Source organism: Procambarus clarkii, chromosome 88 (assembly GCF_040958095.1).
Source record: "Procambarus clarkii isolate CNS0578487 chromosome 88, FALCON_Pclarkii_2.0, whole genome shotgun sequence".
Classification (NCBI taxonomy): Eukaryota; Metazoa; Arthropoda; class Malacostraca; order Decapoda; family Cambaridae; genus Procambarus; species Procambarus clarkii.
In genome coordinates, this window is record NC_091237.1 from 20,953,680 (window position 1) to 20,976,525 (window position 22,846).

General features: G+C 42.7%; 1 protein-coding gene across 1 annotated transcript in view; it reads left to right on the forward strand.

Moving 5' to 3' along the window:
- Positions 1–22,846, forward strand: part of LOC138359080 (P-selectin glycoprotein ligand 1-like) — a 53,820-nt gene that overhangs the window by 24,348 nt on the left and 6,626 nt on the right. The gene's annotated exons all lie outside the window — the stretch shown is intronic.

Below are 22,846 nucleotides of genomic sequence, written 5' to 3' on the forward strand. Positions count from 1 at the left end.
TAATAATAATGAGAATGACAATATCATTCGTTCAACTCATTTTATGATGTTGGGTGACGAAGCTTGACTGCGATTTTTTTTTTCAAAATGATTTAACAACTTTTTCTGGGTGGAAAGTGATTTTCCATTTGTAAGGTTAAACAAAATTGTAGTCTGCTCTCATTATTATTAATTCCTTATTTAGTAAATCCTGAACATCAATATTGCAAGGATGCAATATTGCATCCTTTCTCTGCCTTTTATTATCTAAATCTCTTCTTCCATTTCCATTGAATCTCTCACTCCCACTTTCTACCCTTCTATTTATTTGCATTATTACCACTCAATAAATATCACACCGTAAATATCCCTCCTTCCTTGAAAAATTTGGGAATATTCCCTGCAGACATTTCCCTACCCGTTAAATATTCCCGCTGCCTCTAAAATATTTCCCCTGCCGCAAGTGTCGCGTTCAGTGTCTTCAGCAACCTGGGTTATCTGTGGCAGTCATCTTCCCTCCCTACCCTGGCTTACCCTCTCTCTCTCTCTCTCTCTCTCTCTCTCTCTCTCTCTCTCTCTCTCTCTCTCTCTCTCTCTCTCTCTCTCTCTCTTAATCTTCGACCCCCGTCTCTCTCTTCCCCTTCCTTACATAACCCCAATCAGCTTTTGTGCCATACACATCTTTATCACATTCTGTATATTCATACTTTTTCACCCCATTCCATGTATTACGATCCGGGGTCGGCCCCTTTCTCCTCATTTGAATATAAGCTCTTCCCTCGCTTCTCTTATCTCCTCGCTTTAACCGCATCTCGCATTTTTCTCCTCTCTCTCTCTCCCTTTCTCACCCTCTTCGCTAACCATAATCCCTCCCTTCGTAGCCTCTTTATCGTGTTCGCTTTATTTGCTCAGAGTGCCTCTTCATTTCTATTTTTGTGACTACTCTTCTCGTTATTTTAATTCTACTCCTTTCTTGCCCTTTATATTTATCGCTGTTTCTCTACCCTTCCCTCTTTCTCGCTCTTTTACTCGCATTGTTGTTTTCTGTACAATGCTCTTTGTGCTGTTTATTTTGATAATTGAGGTTTTTGGGTTTATTTTGCTAAATGAGATTTTTGGTTTATCTTATTATAATTAAGTTTTTTTGTGTTGCTTAATGTGCTGTTTTCGTTTTCTCTTGAAACCACTTTATTTATTTTCTTATATGTTATGTTTCTTATATGCTTTACAACGCATCATTTTTGTAGCTCTTCCTCCTTTTTTCTTCCTAGATTTCTCATTATTTTTTCTTTCTACATTTTCTCCTCCATTTATGATGTGTCTTGCAGCTTTGTGGTTATTTCCTGTCGACTTTCTACCTCTGTTCGTCTACCCTCGTCGTCTACCCTCTCCCGCTCTGTCTGTGACTATTTCTCCCTCTTCTTCTTCTGTAATCTTTGAGTCCTTTCTCATGTGTTGGGGGTCTTACAACGTTCTCGAATTCCTGTTTTTAGTTTATGGTTATTTGTTCTACATTTTTTTACATGATAGACGTGAGATCGCTAGATTGTTTTTAGTGTGTGGATGAGTTTGGGTGGAGGTAAATAGGAACTGCCTCGTATGGGGTCAATAGGCTTTCTGTAGTTTCCTGTATTCCTTTGTTCTAAACCGGTCATGGTTTCTGTCTGTTCCAGTTACCACAGTCCCGGTGAACCTATCACAGTGTTCCAGTTATCACGCCTTCGCTATGTCTGCATTCATTGTTGTCTCCTCTGTCACTGTTCTTCCTCAAATCTATAATTTATGCCTTTCTTTTTTCGCACTATGTAGGTTTTTCTTTGAAGTTTCGCTCTTAACTTTTCTCCCCTTCTTCCTCTTCTGTCTTTTCTTTTAACTCTTCCTCTTCTCCATCTTCCTCACCTTCGTCTTCATCTGTTTTCCATTTTATCTCGTCTGTCTCCCTCGAGGGCTGCGTGGTGCACCCGCTGGTAGATATTTACTGGATTATTCATGTGTTAACGAGAGGCGAATTGACCATTTGAGGCCTCGGGATTAGCGCCCGAAACTTTGTCAAGGTAATTTTGAGCCAGTTAGCAATTTCTAAGTGACAATTAGAGCCCGAAGTTGGAACAAAAACTTGGCCAACTTCCATGTGTGTGTGGGGGAAGATGCCCGGAAAATGGCGCCCCCGGGAGCCGACTTTCCAGATTTTAACTGGCGAAATGAGCGGAAGAAATGGCCGGATATCACGTTGTGTCCGCCCCGAGCGTCCTCTGTACGGGGGTTAGGCATGCACGAGGCGCTGCGGCGGGTGGAAGAGGTACGGTGGAAGAGATGGGATGGGGGGGGGGATATGCACAGTGCCAGAGAAGGGGAAGGGGTGGGAAAGGGGAAACTTGGGGGGGGGAGGAGGAGACAAGAGAGGGATGAGACGACGGGGAGGAGGGAGATAAGGACGGAGGGGTATAAATAAGAGGTGAAGGAGAATACAAGTGGAAAAGGGGGAGGCAAGGTGCGGGGGGGGGGGGGGGAGTAGGTATAAGGAATATTGTATCTTGAAAACGTAAGGAATGGTTTTAGGGGCAATGGGAGAGAGCGGTAGTGGAATAGACTTCAGCTCTCGTTCCCACCCCTCTTATCTTCCACCCTTCCCAGCACGACTCCCTCCCCTCCCTCTTCCCTCCCGACACCAGGAAACTGCAATTTAGCGCTGTCATTCGGACGGGAGCTGGTTATCACAATGCTATTTGGTCGTCAAGCTGCAGCCATGATAGAAGTTGTGGGAAAGTAGGATAGTTTCCTAAGGTAAAGGGAGTTGATGGGGAGGGAGGGAGGGAGGGGTTGAGAGGAATAGGCAGGAGAGATAATTAGGTAGGGAAGATACTGGAAGAGAGCGCAAAGAGGATAGGAAGTGGTGGCAGGGAGATGATAGGGAATTAGTAAAAGAGATGGTTAAGATAAGAGGAAATGATGAAGGGAGCATGTGGCGAGACACTAACGAGGGGAGATAAGGTAAAGAATTCTGGGAAGGGTGACAGAAGAGGTAACCCTAATCACTCATCTTGCCTCAACAATTTGCATCACCAAACTCTTCATGATGTATACATACAACAAATGAAATTATACACACTTAAAAACGGTTTATGTTCATCATATCTTATTCACTGTTGAACTCAAAAGATTCATATTGCATGGGATTTCCTTCACTATGTGCAATATACAACTGCACTTTGTGTAACTGTTCAGCTGAGAGAGGCCGCTCACAGGGAACATAATTATGCAGTGTTTATAATGTCGGGTCAAATTAGTGCTTATTTGTGCGTGGTCATAATTTTGCCAGCTCAAATCAATGGGAAAGTTAATCTACCAGACTGACATTCTCGCATCCAGATGGTGACACTAATGACGGCATGAGAGAGAGAGTGAGAGTGAGAGTGAAAGAGAGAGAGAGAGAGAGCTTTCCATTTAGCAGTAGGAGCGGCAGAAGTGAGTGAGAGAAGCATTGAGTTCAGGTCAACTATTCATGAACGAATCAAACTTCTGATGTAAATTCCCAGAAAGTCAGAGGTGCAGAATTCCATGACGAAACGACCTTTGCAATTTATCCGACATCATTTGCAGCGAACGAGCTCCAGGTGGAGGACGAGCTCCAGGTGGAGGACGAGCTCCAGGTGGAGGACGAGCTCCAGGTGGGGGACGAGCTCCAGGTGGGGTACGAGCTCCAGGTAGAGACGAGCTCCAGGTGGGGGACGAGCTCCAGGTAGAGACGAGCTCCAGGTGGAGGACGAGCTCCAGGTGGAGGACGAGGAATAGAATTGCATCTGCAATTTATTTAGTGGTTCTCTACACACAAGTGTGTGGCTCATGAAGCAAGTGCACGGTTGTGTGCGTAGAGGGCGCGGTGAGGCAGGAGTCACAGCTTCGCATCACCCCCAAAAGTTATACAAAATGTAGAACGTGGATAATTCGGCGGTAGACTTTAATTAAATCATGTACATGATAATGTAAATTGTGAAGAACTTCTTTACGTTTAAAGGTAAAGTGTGTGTCTTAGAAAGCTATTACTATCGCCTGTGGTACGTACTTCACCTAGTACTATACTATAGTACTGTGAAATATAACTTGTGTAACAGTGCTCGTTTTCATCCCTCCTCATTATTGCTTATTGTATTCGCAGTAATGATTGTCTGACTGTAATTATGTTAATTCCAAATTTCACACACACGCACGCACACACACACACACACACACACACACACACACACACACACACACACACACACACACACACACACACACACACAAAGGTTCAAAGGTTTGCCACCAGACTAGTACCCGAGCTGAGAGGTATGAGCTACGAGGAGAGACTACGGGAATTAAACCTCACTTCGCTGGAAGCCAGAAGAGTTAGGGGGGACATGATCACCACATTCAAGATTCTCAAGGGAATCGACAGGGTTGATAAAGACAGGCTATTTAACACAAGGGGCACACGCACAAGGGAACACAGGTGGAAACTGAGTGCCCAAATGAGCCACAGAGATATTAGAAAGAACTTTTTTAGTGTCAGAGTGGTTGACAAATGGAATGCATTAGGAAGTGATGTGGTGGAGGCTGACTCCATACACAGTTTCAAGTGTAGATATGATAGAGCCCAATAGGCTCAGGAACCTGTACACCTGTTGATTGACGGTTGAGATGCGGAACCAAAGAGCCAGAGCTCAACCCCCGCAAGCACAATTAGGTGATTAGGTGAGTACACACTCAGAAAGAGAGAGAATGTTGGTGCTAATATTCATTTAACTTAATATTTAATTTTCATTAAATTTTCCATAATATGAGAACAAAGTCAGGATTATCAGTAATATATTTATTAGCAGTAGTGGAGATATAATCAGCACTTGTAATTTCGTCGTACTCGATATTAGCACCGCCACCTCTAGAACTACCACTACTAGAACTACCACCAATAGCAACAGCACCACTACTACCATCAGATTCTTCACCATCAGTAGCACCACCACTAGAACTACCACTACTAGAACTACCACCAATAGCAGCAGTACCACCACTACCATCAGATTCTTCACCACCAGTAGCACCACCACCACTAGAACTACCACTACTATAACTACCACCATTAGCAGCAGCACCACCACGACCATTTTATTCTTCACCACCAATAGCACCACCACCGGCAGCACCAACACCACCATCCCCAACACCAATGCCCACACGTTCATCTCCACCGTGAGGGCTCCATCAGCGACACAAGTGCCTCGAGTCGTTTCAGCACCAACAAAGCCATTTTTACGGTCTCAAATTTTCCCACCGTGAGAGGTGGTCGGCCGGCCAACCTGAGAACATATTCCAGAAACAGAGAACAGGGGAGGAGGGGGGGGGGGTATGCTGGTATTTTCCTTCAATTTTTTTTGTGTATATATATATATATATATATATATATATATATATATATATATATATATATATATATATATATATATTATATATATATATATATATATATATATATATATATATATATATATATATATATATATATATATATATATATACATATATATACTATATATATACATATATATATATATACATATATATATATATATATATATATATATATATATATATATATATATATATATATATATATGTGTGTGTGTGTGTGTGTGTGTGTGTGTGTGTGTGTGAGAGAGAAAGCTGCATGAACGCGCAAGTCATAGACCACTAAGAACTCTAATTGACCCGGACAGGATTCGAACCCATGCCGTCCAGGATCACTCCTTAACGTACACAGTACCGTGACCACCGCACCAATTATCGTCTATAAGGATTTAACAGTGCTGGTGCTTGTTAACTAAGCTCCACGACTGATCATCCCCCAACGACACTCACGGATCCAACTGAACTGTACCAAATGCAGTCTTACATAAGTCCGTAAAATAATTGTTTTCGGTCGATGATTTGGAATTATGAGAGACGATTAGGATGGTAACTCTACTTAGTATGAGGGAAGGTTAGATAACTAATATTCTAGAGGAATTTAATGTATATTTACTTTAGAACGAAGTATGCACAGTAGAAGAGAATTCCAACAGGGCTAGACTAGTAGGGTAGAGACTGAAGGTGTGTGCAGGAGAGGTGACCAACATAGACGATTGCTTCTCCCCCTCTCTCTTCCCCTCACTCTCCCCGGGGTTCTCTTCTGCCCCTCTCCGCCACAATAGTGAAAATATCCCGAGGGAAATAATACCAATATTTCACCGATAAATGCCGGCGATAAAACATTGATTTAAACAGCCCCCGGTGAAAGTCGGACGACGCCGGGCAGTAAAAAGTGATGTATGCGGGCGGCGCGCGCGATGTACGCGCCCGATACCACCGACGTATGGCCCAAGCGGATTTTCTTGAATTCCTGTTTCAAAAACGGCCCTCTCAGGCGACGGTCTGTGCAGATAAAGGGAGAGGGAGAGGCAGTGGGAGAGTGGGAGGTGGAACGAAGACAAAATATATGGGTGTGTGTAAACACTCAAACACAGACACACACTACCAGCCAGACACAATATCACACATTACCAAGATATCATCAGCGGCCTACGTGTTAACAACACACGTGAGACCAGTAACATAATATGCAAGTCCAGTGCATAACTGCACCTATATGAACACAGAGGGAAAACTAGAGAGAGTCGATAGGTTTACTGGAAGACTAGTTGTTAAACTCCCATTAGGAAAGGTTAAAAGATTTCTTAAGCTGCAAGAGAGAAGAGACAGAGGCTTCAATATTCCAATATTCAAGATTCTGTGAGATACGAACCAAGTGGATAGGTGTACAATGTTGCGTGTGAGTAGTGTAGGACCAGAAAGGAAATGTTGCCACTGGAAACGCAGATAATCCACAGGAACGTGAAGAGATACGCCTCCACCCTAGGAGGAATGGGAAAGTGGAATGATGAAAAGACTTAATAAAGTCTAACTCCTTATTTTTAAATTATACATTTATATACAAAAAAGGTACAGTATAAGTTTGCAGTTAATTGGTACATTCTCACAAAGCCACTTACAGAAAGTGGGAGACAAGGCGTAAAGTGACAGACAACTGGAAGACAGGACAAACATACCAAAGCATTAAAGAAATGCCTGTCACAGAGTTGGTTAATCCTGAGAATTGTGCCATAGGCGCGGTCGGCAACACAGAGAACAAGAACATAGTTGAGTTACACATGTGATAAACTCAGCTAATAGCAGGAGGCCCAGGCAAGAGTGTGACCCAACTAAGCTAGTCTCGAGGTCATTTAAAGGACAGCAACAGTGACAGATTGGCCGAGGGTTAATATAATAGTAGTTGGAGATTTAAATCACAGGAAAACTGACTGAACGAGGCACGTATGGGGTAGGGGGGAGAAATTAGTTGAGACTACAGATAGGTAGCCGTGTTAAGCAGCGTATAACACAGGGATACGAGGGGATGCTTCATGCCAGGATACAAACAAAAGGAAAAAAAAAGGCAGCTTCAAAAAAGGACGGGGGGGATAATTTGATGGTTGCCGGAAAGAAGAGGGAGGGAGGGAAGGGTGGGTGCAAGCACAACGAAATGAATTAAAGTACACTTGAGAAAGATTCTCTCTCTCTCTGTCTCTCTCTCTCTCTCTCTGTCTCTCTCTCTGTCTCTCTCTCTGTCTCTCTCTCTCTGTCTCTCTCTCTCTGTCTCTCTCTCTCTGTCTCTCTCTCTCTCTCTCTCTCTCTCTCTCTCTCTCTCTCTCTCTCTCTCTCTCTCTCTCTCTCTCTCTCTCTCTCTCTCTGTCTCTCTCTCTCTCTGTCTCTCTCTCTCTCTCTGTCTCTCTCTCTCTCTCTGTCTCTCTGTCTCTCTCTCTCTGTCTCTCTCTCTCTGTCTCTCTCTCTCTGTCTCTCTCTCTGTCTCTCTCTCTCTCTGTCTGTCTCTCTCTCTCTGTCTCTCTCTCTCTGTCTCTGTCTCTCTGTCTCTCTGTCTCTGTCTCTCTGTCTCTGTCTCTGTCTCTGTCTCTGTCTCTCTCTCTCTCTCTCTCTCTCTCTCTCTGTCTCTCTCTCTCTCTGTCTCTCTCTCTCTCTCTCTCTCTCTCTCTCTCTCTCTCTCTCTCTCTCTCTCTCTCTCTCTCTCTCTCTCTCTCTCTCTCTCTCTCTCTCTCTCTCTCTCTCACAAACACACACACACACACACGCTCGAGCCAATTTATGGTGTCCCAAAATCTTCAAGGATTGCACATTTCATCGACTTTTCCACCTGTGTTCCTCAGATGAAGAGAGCAGGCCCGGCGCCTCCCATCACCCAGATGAATTCTTAAACCCTTTTAATACATCTGAATGTAATTGTTCAACGAGTGTTTTCGTTCACATTTAAACTACAAGTAAATCTGTACTCGATTAATGTGGGAATGTCATTGTCCACAATCGTTACTTGTAAACTTTGAAAGAATTCCTAGAATTTAATCTGAAAAACTTTGCAGAATTTAATCCGGATAATTATGTAGAATTTAATCTGGATAAATTTGTAAAATTTAATCTGGATAATTTTATAGAATTTAATCTGGATAATTTTGTAGAATTTAATCTGGATAATTTTGTAGAATTTATTCCGAATAAATCTCTTGAATTTAGCCACGTCGATATGAATACACGATTACACAATCACGAATAATTATATGCACAATTGTTAGAGAAACACTAACGGGCTCAGATAATGAACTCGTTGAATGTGATGTATCTATATTCAAATACCGTGACAATACAATGGGATCGAACATGCGCTTGTACTTCAGATCTGTTCCTCGCTCAGGCAACCCTCCTCACGTTGGACTCGCCATGAAACTTTCGTCAGACATCCTTCCTTCAACTTAATGATTCTTCCTCAAACCAAACTACGCTTCCTCACCTAACTCTCCTACACCCTGTCAACCCGTTCTTACCCTACTATCCCTCACCCTAACAACACACCCTCACCCTAACTTACCTCTTCGTCACTCTTGCGACTCCTGACTCTAACAGCTATCTATCACACTAACGACCCCTCCCCTGGTCTAACAGCTCTCCTTCACACTAACGACCGCTCATTCTCTCCGATATCCTCCCCCTCCCCTCTTCCCCACGTCTCAACGACACCAGCATTTTGGGGTAACAGCCTCTCCTCTCTGGAACGACCTCCCCATGACCGTAACTACCTTCCCCTCGCCTTAACCACCCATCCCCTCGTTCTTGTTTCTTTGTTCGATTTTATGACTATTTTCTCTACTCCTCCCACCCGTATTTTTCCACTGTACTCTTCCCTGTTTTATCACCCTTAACTCTGTATCCAACATCATCCAGCGCTAAATATTCCTCAATCTCCCTCTAACTATTCTCCCCCACCTCCCCATTCTTCCTCACGTCCATATTCTCCCCAACCTCTGTTCTATACCCCCTCCCCATTCTCACCCACCTTCCCATTCTCCCTCTCCTCGACTTCCCCATATCTCCTTGAACCTAACAGTGTTCGGATTTAATCACTTGTTCTCGTAGGGACTTAACGACCTCCGTCTTGCTTAATAGATTTCCCCCACACCCTGGCGACTTACCCTCCCTCACCCTGGCGACTTCTCCCCCACACCCTGACGACTTTCCCTCCCACAACCTGACGACCTTTCCCTGATGATAAGGATATTTGCTAAGAATAACACCCTTCTTCTTAACGACCTCCCACTCTCACAAACGACCCTCCCACACCCACCACCTTCCCTCACACCCACCACCTTCCCTCACACCCACCTCCCTTCATCCTCAACATCCATGACCATTAACCAGTGACATAGGTGGTTACGAGAAATGGAAATTAATTCGCCTATTGTGTTGAGAGGCTGTTGAATGGGTGAATGGAGCAGTATTCACCTTATCAATCCCTATATCCTCCCCCTTAAGTTAATATGGGGGAGCGTTTGATCAGTAAACAGAGACGATAAGGTAATGGGAAAGGGGTAAGAAGGGGGGGGGGGGGAGCAGGGAGAGTAGAAGGTATGGAGTGAATTAGTGTAGGTTGAGAGGCTGTGAAAGATGTGAAGCTAGGAGTGGAAGATATGAGGTGCTGTGAGGAGTGTTGTGAGATAAAGAAGCTGGGATTTGAGTGAGGATGGATTAAAAATCATCTAGGGGGAAAAAACTCAAATGAATAAAAACTATTGCATTATATTCCGATGTTTGACGAAATTATAGGAATAAAAGTTATATTTTTAAGTATGAAAATAGTTATAGGTGTATATCCATCCAATATCTTTGTCAGTGGCGAGAGGCAGCGGGTGATGGACGCCTCAGTTAATTAGGTTAAGGCTGGATGGGTGACCGCACGCACTCCCTAGGTATGGAAGACTTCCACGAGCATAAAAATCCCGTCGCCATATTATCAAATTGCTGATTATGGGACACCTTTGCTATGGAAGGTTCTGCATATTCCTGTATGAATGTCACTTCCCCGTTCAAGAATTATGTAATGTTATTTTGGCCTGGGTCATGGTATTTTCAATTAATGTTTTGGATATTGAATACCAGCCCCCATTTCATAAATTTGACTACATTCGCTGTTAAAAGAACACTGAGGACTGCATTCATGAAGAATTCTAAGAATATGATCACTGAGGGCTACATGCACAAAAGCTCTAAGAATATGAATACTGACGCACAGAGGCTGAGAAGAGAGAGAGAGAGAGACCCTCACTAAGAGATGAAGAGGTGAGGGAACAACAAAGGATTGAACAATGTCAAGAAGATAAATTTAAAAAGAAAGAGGAAGAGTAAAAAATACATTAGACTGAGGACTAATGAGAAGCGAAAGAGGTGCATACCTTAACTTGATCATATCTTGATGGGGTTCTGGGAGTTCTTCTACTTGCCGAGCCCGGCCTGGAGATAGCCTCGACTTGTGATAACTTGGTCCAACAGGCTGTTGCTTGGAGCGGCCCGCAGGCCCACATATCCACTGCAACCCGGTTGGTCCGGTTTGCAACAAGGGGCATCTACGAATTCACAAACATTACAAGACAAACAAGCGAAACTATGGAAATTATATGGGATCCAAAGCCGAGAAACAACCGAAGTTACTGCGCCATTTTCGAAGCAAAATGACAGTGAATGACGAAGCTACGAAAGTGACAAGAGGGAAGGAGAACGTATAAAACACGACCAGACAATCTATGAGGAACTAAATGCAAACTTTCATGAGGGTTTTCACCGTCTGAGCCAGAACAGCTCACATCAGTACTGAAAGAAGTGAACAATGTTGAGGTACATTTGGAGGAAGTATTCAGACGGAACGGAGTTGATAAAACGGAACAAATAGGATTAGATAACGTATTATCATTGATGGTTAAGGAACCTACGCAGGTCCACGGTGTACCTCTGGCATGGAACTTTAAGAATAATCAGCGAGAGGAGAGTTGCCCAACATCTGGAAGGCGGTAAAGGTAGTACCAATATACAAGAAAGGGGACTTGACGGGAGCGTGTCACGCCAGAGTCACTGACAGCCATTCAATGTAATGTTTTGAAAGAATTTTAAGGATTAGAGTAGTAGAACATCTAGAGAAAAATTACGAAAATAAGTCAGGAGAGATAAAGATGGGACAGGCTGCATATTTCTAGACTACCAAAAAGCTTTGGACACAGTTCCGAATAAGCTCCGGTCCCCTTATAATGAACAACTTCCATATACAGTTAACTTCAAAGATGTGAGCACTTACCCCTTCACCTGCTTATCCTACAGGAGGTGAATGAGGGGAAGACGAGGGGAGACGAAGGCAAGCAAGGAAGGTAGCCCTCAGTCAGCCCTCTCTCTTTCTCCCCTCTGAATGGGCGGCCACATGTGAAGAAGTCACTTTCGTTCTCCCCTCATTTCCCTCTTTGGTGTGTGTGTGTTAACCTACCACAGGTGACTTACCGTCTACGCCTGTCTGTTCGCCTCTCTTTCTTGGTCCTTCTGTCTCTTTGTTTATCTGTCTTTCTGTTTATTATCCCCTCATTGTCTGACCCGTGATGGACTATACACACCTCCCCTCAGTGTAAGTATATGTTACCTCACCACACGTAAAGTCTCTCTCTGTCTTTCCCCTTACTCTCTCGCCATCAGGTAAAGAACCAAGTAGGTTCACCTTCCTTCCCTCACTTCCCCTCAGTTCCCCTCGTCCTGTGACCCATCAGCCTCTTCCGCCGGCCTGAAGGAACGACCCCTTTCTTTAATGCATATGAATGAATCGGCTCGTGGAATTTGTGCCCTGGGTTGTGTAAATGTGGGTTTTTTATATTCAGACGCGGCTCTGGGGCCTCGCAGGCGGTATCATGACCTAAACTGAGGGGAATTAGGGTCGAGAGTCGTCTCCCCTCACCCTTCCGACCTGAAAATGAAATGAGATTTTTAATTTATTCAGTCCTCATATCATAGAGGGTTGCAAATTAATCCCCTCTTCATCATTAATGGCTGGTGGGCGTAAGGGCGGAGGTCTGGCGAGAGGTGGGCGGGTTACGCCTCTCTCTGAGCAAGAGTTGGGGGTGATGAAATAACATAATTGGAAAATGTAAATGAAGGCTTCTTGTTTGAGGATTAGAAAGGAAGAGGAAGATTTAATATATTGTCTGAGCATTCAGGGCGAGAGCTCCTGAAATGAAATTGAAATGCATCACTGAGATAAATGATTTTAAAGGCTTCCCAGCCGGTGACGGCATGGAGTCTGCCTCCTTAGGAGAGTCTGAGGCGGTGGTGGGGGTGATGTAGGAGTCTTCCTCCACATGGTGGAGTGTAGGAGTCTTCCTCTACATAGTGGAGTGTAGGAGTCTTCCTCTACATGGTGGAGTGTCCCTACCACTACTTCCTCTACCCCACCACTACTTCTTCGACCTCCACTATTTCCTCTATCACCATTACTGTGCTACATAGTCTCCCCGGCTTGGATCCTTTTGATACCACCACTACTACTACCATTGCCTCTACCACCACTGTTACTACTGCCTCTACCACTATTACTGCCTCTACCACCACTATTACTACTGCCTCTATCACCACTATTACTACTGCCTCTACCACCACTATTACTACTGCCTCTACCACCACTACTAATACTGCCTCTACCACCAGTAGAGGCAGACTATTCCTCAGTGTGTGACAGGGATCTTAACGCCACAAGCGACCCTCCAGTCCTTGTTCAGTTTTCATTACTGCTATTTTGCTATGTTCGACACTAAGTCTGGCGGTAGTGGCCCTGATGCTCTTATTGCGATCTTCCCTTCTCTCACCATATTTATTTCACTACCTCTGCCTCCTATATCCTATTTATCCATTTACAGTAATTATAACTTTAGCAGTAATATAAATATTAATTCAAAACACTAAACATAAGTCCCATTCGCAATTATATTAATAATATTTATGATGTAAATAATAGTATATGTTAAGAAAAGCAAATTTTATTAATAATTTTTTCCTGTTTAACAGTTCTCTTGTTAATAATGATAATTGTAATAAAATTTTGATTATCATTATCACTATTATTTTATACGTGTCGGTGTTGTTGCAATATCGGGATGGAGGAAGGAGAGAATGGAAGAGGAGGAGGAGGAGGAGGAGGAGTCGAAGAGTGTGAAGGAACAGGGAGGAGAGGAGGGAGATAGGGGACACGGGGATGGGAGGGAGAGAGGGGGAACAGTGGAATATAGGAAGGGATATAAGAGAAAGGGAAAGAAAGTGGTGGAAAAGGAAGCAGCTTACCTCCCCTGGCGTCTCAAGCAACTCTTCAAAACAGAAAAAACATGAAAAAACATGTTATTGTTCAGAGGTCCTTCCTCACCTCTTGAGACCCTTCCCCACCCTTAAACTCTCCTTCTCCTCCTCCATTCCCTCCCTCTTACCCACACCCTAACCCTTTCCTCTCTCAACCCCAATTGACCCGCACTCTGGACGCCTCCCTTTTCCTTACCTATTCCCTAACACCCTCCTTACCCCATCCTAGCCCCTCCCTTACCCATCCCTTTCCCACCCTTCCAAACCCCTCATGAAATCCCCCTCCCTTAGCCCCTCATCCCACTCTCTTACTCCACCCAATCCCTCCCTTTTCCCTCTCTTCTTCCATCCCCCCTTTCCCTCCTCCCTTTCCCCAAGAGCCATGATTAAATTATTTTTTATTAGTGAGAGGGTAAAATTACACACCGTCCCTACCCACATTACCTTCCTGGGAGAATGGATTCTTACCTCAGGATGCAGTAAGTCGTTGATTTCAGCTAGAGAAGACGCAGGATGAAGTACGACTTGGGTATATACCACAATTAATAATTTTTGTGACATCTCTATGTTTAACAAACTAGCGAGATGGTTTTTGCATTAAGACTTGATATAACTCAAGTTCTTGAATACATACAGATATAGATGAAATAAAATTAAGGAGGACAATAAGCAGTAAATTATCATAAGTAATTATTGTGACATTTTAATTATTAACTATAATCTAATAGTAACCACAATTAACAAACAGACAGAATGAAGGTTTGCATGTTGCATCCAAAATAAACACCAGCATTAATATCTATGAATGCAGTACTCGTCCACAAAAAACAGGAACGCATTCATCTGCAGTTATTGAGCATGTTTCAATACCAGATACCACAAATAAACACACACGCGAAAAAAGATGACATTCCATCAATACCTGGACATTGGTGAACCATATATGCTTGCAGTATGGCAGATATTGGCAGGTAGGGGTTGAATATGCCACAATGACGCTAGCTGGCTCTATGTTTAAATTGTGTATTCCGCAGTCAATATTTGATATAGCAGAATAAAATTGGACTAGTCGGTAGAGGACGACGTTGATTCTTGGATGATCGGGTTCGATTCCCGATGGTCAAAATGTTTGGGCACAGACCTTCTCTTTGTGCTCACATGCTTGCTCCTCGTCTTGTATCACTGCTCACGTGCTGTGTAGTCATTCTGGCTAAGCGGTGTTTTCCTATAAGTGCTCTACCATCATCCATTTAATAACGTATATTTTTCTTTGTCACTAAGTGTACCAGAACTATTTTATCCAAATTAGCATATTGATACGTGGTTCAACTATTTCAACAAATTAAACAAATCTTTATTAACATAATAACAAAATGATTTCAGCCACTTGATACGACCAAATGAACTAAACTTTATTCAAACTTCAGCAAATAAATTGCACGATATTTGTATTCACATATTAAAAAGTATATATTGTGCACTAGAAATTCTCCCCTCCCCCCAAAAAAACAAAGTATACTATTTTTTGACATAGGAAAATGAAGTTACCTCATGCCATATATTGTCAAAAATATTACCTGATGGAATGCTTCAAAAATATTGCAGTCACTAGATATAGCAAAACGAAGCAATCCGGATCCATATATTTTCAACAATATTTCGGCAGCATTTTTCATGACAAGAGGAGTATGACGGGAGGAAAGTTATGGGCGTGGGTTTAATTTACTAGTACGATATTGAGTCATAAAACAGAGGTGAAAAATGGTGTTAATACTTTACCTTGTATCTGGTAGTGGAGGCTTGCTAGTGTTCTGTACTAGGAGCTACAGTTAGTTCTGTACAACTGGCCCTATTGAAAGTCCTGTACCACGTGCTAGTTTTTCTGTACTTAGAGGTAGTGTTTCTACTGAACCACAAACTTATCTTACTTGACAGCTAGTTGGGCTGTAATGGATAACCCTCCCAAATGTTAAAATATGTTGAAGGTAGAAAAATAACTTTTAAACTAGCAAATGAGTACAGTGGTAAGTTAACTCGGTAGGTGGGAGAGGTAGCCCTAATACAGGCATGTAGATTGTAGGTAAATGTGTTAGATGGTAGGTAGAGAAGTAGATCGGTAGATAAAGATGAATTGGGGAGAGTGGGTAGAGATAGAAGATCCTGATTGCTCTTGATGGTAGCATGATGGTAGGGAAATGGAATGGTAAGTGGGTGGGGTGGTAGATAAGTGAATTGGTAGGTGGGTGAGGTGGTAGGTGGGGTGTAGGTGGAGGATGGTGACAGCTGGCCGGTCCCAGGTGGGTAGGCTTGCCTGGGAACATTAGTATGGTAATTGACTCCACCCCTCTTACGCGTATTCATTACTGTGTCATGTATTTGCATTCTATGTGTAATCAACATAATCAGATACTCTATGGAGGCGAGCACGGCTACCCCTGTGTCATGGGAGTGTCCTCCATGTGTCCAGAATGATACACGGAGGTAGGAGGAGGGTGTCTCATGGTTGTGTTCTCTATGTATCATGTGTCTTGAGTTGGTATGGAATTTCAGAGCAAACGCATGCCTTATGGTTGTATCTCCCTTCTATACGACAATCACGTGTACAGTAGTTGCATCTCTCTCTTTGTTGTAACATTCATGGTTGTCCTCGTATGTACCATGCGATACGTTGACACAATACTTGTGTTTACAGTCTAGTAGCAACATGATCAGATCCTATAGCTTGCGTATTCCCTGACCAGACACTGTATCACCAGCTACAATGCTCCGTGATCAGACCCTGTATCACTAGCTACCATGTTCCTTGATCAGACCCTGTATTACTAGCTACCATGTGTCCAGAGGCTGAGATGAATCAAGTCAGGGAGTGAGTTAGGGCCGGACCCTCTCCGTGGCTCCCCTGAGACCCAAGTAACAGGGAATAATCAGAGATTTTGATGTGCCATTCAGAGCCATTGTTTGGCAATCAGAATTGTGTGATGGAGAGGGTGAGAGGGAAGGGAAGGAAAAGGCAAGGAATGAAGGGAGGAGATAAAAGGTGGATGGACAAACTGGAAGAGGAAGAGGAGGACAGAGAAGGTAGATGGATAAAATACAGATGGGGAGGCAAGAGGGTATTAGAGCTAACAGGAGACAATGTGAGAGAGGGAGAAAAGGAATGGCATTCATGAGGAATAGAGATAGAAAAGGAGAGTGGGCAAAAATAGATGACTGTTTCATATATAATGATTGACACACATTCTGTTCTTCAATTCGTCAGTTCTCGAAAGTAATAACCCACTATTTTGAAAACATGAGAGGAAATGTAGACTGTATATTTCTGTCTGTATTAAGGACCATCTGTTCTTCTTCACCCCACCAGTTCCTATCCTCCGACCTATTCTTATCCATCCCACCTATTCTTATCCACCCCACCTATTTTTATCCACCCAACCTATTCTTATCCACCCCACCTGTTCTTATCCACCCAACCTATTCTTATCCATCCGACCCATTTTTATCCATTCTTATTAACCCGACCTATTCTTATCCATCCGACCTATTCTTATCCACCCGACCTATTCTTATCCATCCGACTTATTCTTATCCACCCGACCTATTCTTACCCAACCCACGTGCACTTTCAATTGTTTTCTTTCCCCACTCTGTAATCTCCTCTTTCTCTTCCTATCTACGTCCTTCTCTCCCTCCCTCCCTCTTCCATCACCACCTCTGTTTATATTTTTGTGTTTTTATCCTATCTTTATCACCCTTTGCATCATTTATTTTGTTTTAAGACCGGGTTAGGCTAGGTTAGCTTAACGTAAGTAGGGGGTTACTTTAGGGTAGATTAGCTTAAGATAAATGGGGTTAGGTCAATTTGCTTGTGAAATATTATACTGATTAGTGTAGATTAAATTAGCTTAGTGTGAGCAGCAACAAATAAACAGCAATTTACAAGATCTGGCACACTAGAAGTAACATCAGCAAGCGTGACGTTTCGTGATGTCAATCAATACGTGATGTCAAGCTTTTCTAAGTGATTTTGAGTGAGATCTCCCAGGTGATATAGCAAGGCCCAGCGTGTTAAGAGCGTACTATCAACCTACAGGGAAGCATCGGTATAGCCTAGTATCCCCTGAGCCCCCCTTTCCCCAGCATGCTCTCTCAACCTATCTTGAAACGAAGGGCATAAGTGGAGCATTATATGTCTTAGGTACACATTAGCTGGTAAGGTCAGTCTGGAGCATTGGTGGAGCATTTATGGTCAGTCTGGAGCATTAGTGGGGCATTTAAGATCAGTCGAGCATTAGTGGAGCATTTAAGGTCAGTCTGGAGCATTAATAGAGCATTTAAGATCAATCTGGAGCATTAGAGGAAGATTCTCATGCTTCAATAAACGTTTGATTGTGATGTCAAGTGACGAAGTTTCGTGTTTTTTTATTATTTTGCTTATCGTTTTAGTATTTTCCTGGTTTATTGTCTTGTTTTATGTTAATTCTCTTCACTCTTTAGGATCTTCTTTATCCACATTCTCCTCTCTCTCTCTTTTCACTCTTTATCACGTGTCTTCTCCTCTCCCTTCTACAGCATTTCGTTCTCTGTTTACTTTAGCGTCTCTTTCTCATCCTTGTCTTCGCCTTTCACTTCTACATTGTATCTTCCTCTTCTCCAAATCTTTCTTCTGTTCATCCTACTCGTCTTAATCCTGTTCTCATCCGGACATTATCTTAGTCTATCCTTTCCAGTATGATTTTTCAAATAGTTTCTATTCGTCACTTGTTCTCATTTTTTCGTCTATTCCTACTTTTAACGGCTCTTCCTATTCCTTCCCTTTGTGTCTTCTCTTATGTTTCTGTGTTTATTCTTTCCAGGTTTATTATTTCTCATTTGCGTTATTCTCTTATTTTCATTTCCTCTGTTTTTGTCTGTCCATGTGTTCTTCGTCCTTCAACTCCTTCGTCTCCATCCCCTCCTTCACCATCTTCTTCCCTCCTCCTTCCCATTCTTCCTCCTTCCCATGTGAAGGAGGGAAGGAGATGGTGAACATCACAATCTCCTTCCCTCCTTCCCTTTCTTCACCATCTTCACCTCCTCCCCCCCCCTCCTTCACCATCTTCGCCTCCCTCACCATCACCCCTGCCCCCCCGAGGGCAGAGTATGACCCGGCCCCTCGGTCTATCGCTGATGCTCGGTCGCTTTATTGCAGGAAACAATAGCAATGAAGGAGACTTATGGAGGCCGATACGCCAGGCCGCTCCCTCAAGTAATAAAATGGGTTTAGGAGCATAGCAAGAAATCAGATGAATCCCATTTATAACTCGCAGCTCCTCCGACGACGGCGGCGCTCATGCTCCCTCCTCTCTGTGGGGAGGGAGAGGAGAGGGGCGGTGAGAGGAGAGAGGCGGTGAGAGGAGGAATAAAAAAAAGGAGGAAGAAAGATGAGGTAAGGTGAGAGAAGGTATTAAAGAGGCAAAGAAGGAGAGGAGATGAATAACTGAGAATAAGAGAAGGTATAAAAAAGAAGGAAAAGAGACTCCCAGAAAGTAAGTGAACTGGAGGAGAGGAGAGAGGAAGACAGGAGGAGGAGGAGAAGAGGAGAAGATGGGAATGTAAGAGAAAGACGTAGGCAGGAAAAGAGAAGGAAAGGATCAACATTCACAAAATTGCGAGTGACAGAAAAAGCAGAAGAGGAAAGGAGATGAGGAGACGAGGGAGAAGAGAGGGAGAGTAGGATGAAGAGGGAGTAATATGAAAAATATTTTGGAATGAATTAATAGAAGAAAGGGAATAACAGGGAAAGACAGTAGAGGGAAAATAGAACAACAAAAGCTCGAAGAGGAGATAAGGACAAAATAAGAATATTCAAAGGCAAATTTCGAATGGAGATAGAAAGACAGCAAGTAATATAGATAATGATGATAAAAGATGAGGATGACACTAAATCTAAAAGATAGAAAACAAGTAGTAGCAGAAGGGAGTAAAAAGTAGAATTCAAAGAATAGGAAGAAGGGAGGGAGAAAAAGAAAAAACATGAGATAAATAGGTATAGAAAAAAGGATAGACATATGAAGTACAGGTATATGAAGTGAATGGTATATGGAGTGACAGGTATATGAAGTGACAGGTATATGGGGGTGACATGTATATGAAGTGACAGATATATGAAGTGACAGGTATATGGAGTGACAGGTATATGGGGGTGACATGTATATGAAGTGACAGATATATGAAGTGACAGGTATATGGAGTGACAGGTATATGAAGTGACAGGTATATGGAGTGACAGGTATATATGGTATTTGAGAGACAAATAGGGCAACGGCCTGTGAGTATATGGTAACATACACACTCGTCCTCAAGTGCACTAATCATTGATATAAGGAGATGCATGCACGTCGCCCACCACAGCTGTGAGAGGCTTCATGATCACTAGAGTAGTTATAACGATAGTCATTGTTAGACCTATGGTGATAATGCACAAATCAAAGCAGTTATTAATGTAAAATAATGTGAGGATTCAACTCATTGTATTTATTATACAGACGCTACTCAAACCTTCCCCCCCCCTCATTCCCACATCCACACACCCAATATTCCCTCCCCCCACCTAAACATACACAATTCCTACCCCCCCCCCAATCTCCATGCACACCCAATGCACCCCACCACACACACTACCTCCTCCTCCTCCCATGCACACACAATACCCCCCTCCACCCCCCCACACTCCCTCGTACCAAATAAAAATCCTCACCATGGCCGGGTACAAAAATATAGCAGCCATTATGGTCTTGTGTCCAATAAGACTGAGTGATCGACGCCAACCCTTCCGCCATCTTGGGTCGTATATAGCTCTCATTGATGCATTGATGACGCGCTCTCTAATATTGGCGGCCTGGCACGGCTTCTTGCTGCAGTCTGTCTGCCTATCTGCCTTTCTTCCTGTCTGTTTGCCTTCCTGTCTGCCTGCCTTCATGCCTGTCTTTGTTACTATTCCCAGTATTATAATTGTAAATGACGTGGTCAGGTGGTCAAGAAGAATAAGAGGACTGGACCCAGGGTAGCACCCTCATTAGACGTTGAGATTAAGTCTCGTCCAAATCACACACTCAGACCTTGACAAAGCACTCAGGAGAGTGCGAAAGTCTTGGTATAAATTCCTTACATAAATTTCACAAATGCATAAAGTGTTTTTTTTATCCTATTCTAAATGTTGTAGTAATAATACACAAAATAATTGGAAAAATAGTACAAATAATCATTTTTGCATTAAAGCAATTACCTCATTAGGAGAGGAAATTGATGAAACTGTCACAGACATGTCACAAATACAACAAAAATGTTGCAGCCAAATGCGTTAGGAAGCTAGGTTGCCTCCGGAGGATAGCGCATTACCTTGAAGCCAAGGGATGTATAAAAACTCTACAACTCTCAAATCAGATCTATAATGTACTCGCCACTAACTTGGGGTACATGTCTTAAATCTTATTTAAAGCTATCTGAGAAAATTCAAGACAAAGCCGAGCCACTTGTGAGAAGGAAAGATATTGTAAGTAATGCAGATTTGGCTGCTCTGTGTATTTTACAAAATACGCAAAATAACCAGCATTAAGCTTCTCTCAAGAACAAACTACAACACAAAAGGTGGGACACGTGACGACCAGACAGCTGTCTAATTTACACGAACACAACAATTCCGACGTTCTTATCACCCGAAATACACACAATTATGGAAGGCATTTTGGCAACAGCTGGTGACCAAAACATATTGACACAACACCCACAGCAATACATAATAGTAAACAAGTATAGAATTCCGCTTTAGTGCAAATTCCCTTTTAGTACAGGAAATGTCCTGCTCCTCCTCGCAAGCTTAAAAGTAAACTCTTGACCAATAAATTAGTATATTTTGGTAGCAGTCTTGTAGTCATACGTTATTGAATATGACGATTGGTGAGATCAATGATTCTAGCACCAATCTAATGTATATTTCTCATGTTTTTCTTTACTTGAAAAGGAAGTTGAAAAATTAACTCTCCAAATTTCATTTTACAGTTATATTATAATCTGACGCTAAAAAAAAATTGGCTTTCGTTGTTATGCCAATATATTCAAAGGCAGAGTGGAAGTGGATACATTTTAGCTGGAGCAACCGAATATATAATCGAGAGCGAGGTGAAGTAAGGTATCAAATGGGGCCAATAGGCCTATGCAATTTTCATACTTCCCATGTTCTTATATCTGGGGCATTGTGCTGGGTGTTCTGTCTTGGTCTTGAAGATGGTAGAATGTATATGTGTTAGCTGAGTAGTTGAGTATAATGTGTAGTGCTTTGTTGCTGTCTAATTTTCTATTATCGTTGTATCTATCGAGTATTTCAGTGTTATTCGTCAGGATATCTCCGATAACGATGTGTGTAGAGATTATATGTTCTTTGATGGAGTTTTGCTGTTGTGCATTGTGAGGCGCTTTGAAAGAGATGTTGTCTTGCCGGGGTACTGAGGTCGTTGGAGGTGGGGGCGGCGGCTGACAGTCCCCAAGTGGGCATGTGAAGGCATAGACGACATTCATCTCTTTCAAGACGTTTTGCTTGGTGTAGGGAGAGTGCTTAAAGATCATGTAGGTGGTGTTCTTGCTCTTGTAGTAGATTGTCAACTCTCTCTTCTGGTTGGTGTTGGTAGAGGCTAAGTTTCTTTCAATTATGCCTTGCAACACTTTGTCCTCCATTTTGTGAGGTGTGTTAAGAAAGTTCCTGTAGAATATTTCAATAGTGACAGACACTATTGTTGCTCATTTCATCAGAAGTAGCGTGAAGCTTTTAATGATATCTCCAGCATATTCGTTAAAGTACCCATTATTAACTAGGACCTTACTCATTTTACCGAGTACCTCTTCCAACTGGAGTTTTGGGTGAGTGCTCTGTTGGCCCAGCCATCAACAACCCTTCGCTTACAATTGTTAGGACACCACTAGCAGTGAAGCACAATCCTATGTTGGTTCCCTTAATGTAGACATCTGTGCAGTCACCATTTCCGTCTGAGACTGTTACTTTCAGGAAACACAGCCTATTTTCACTCTCTTGTAAGTGAACGTTAGTATAGAACTTCTCTCGAATGCT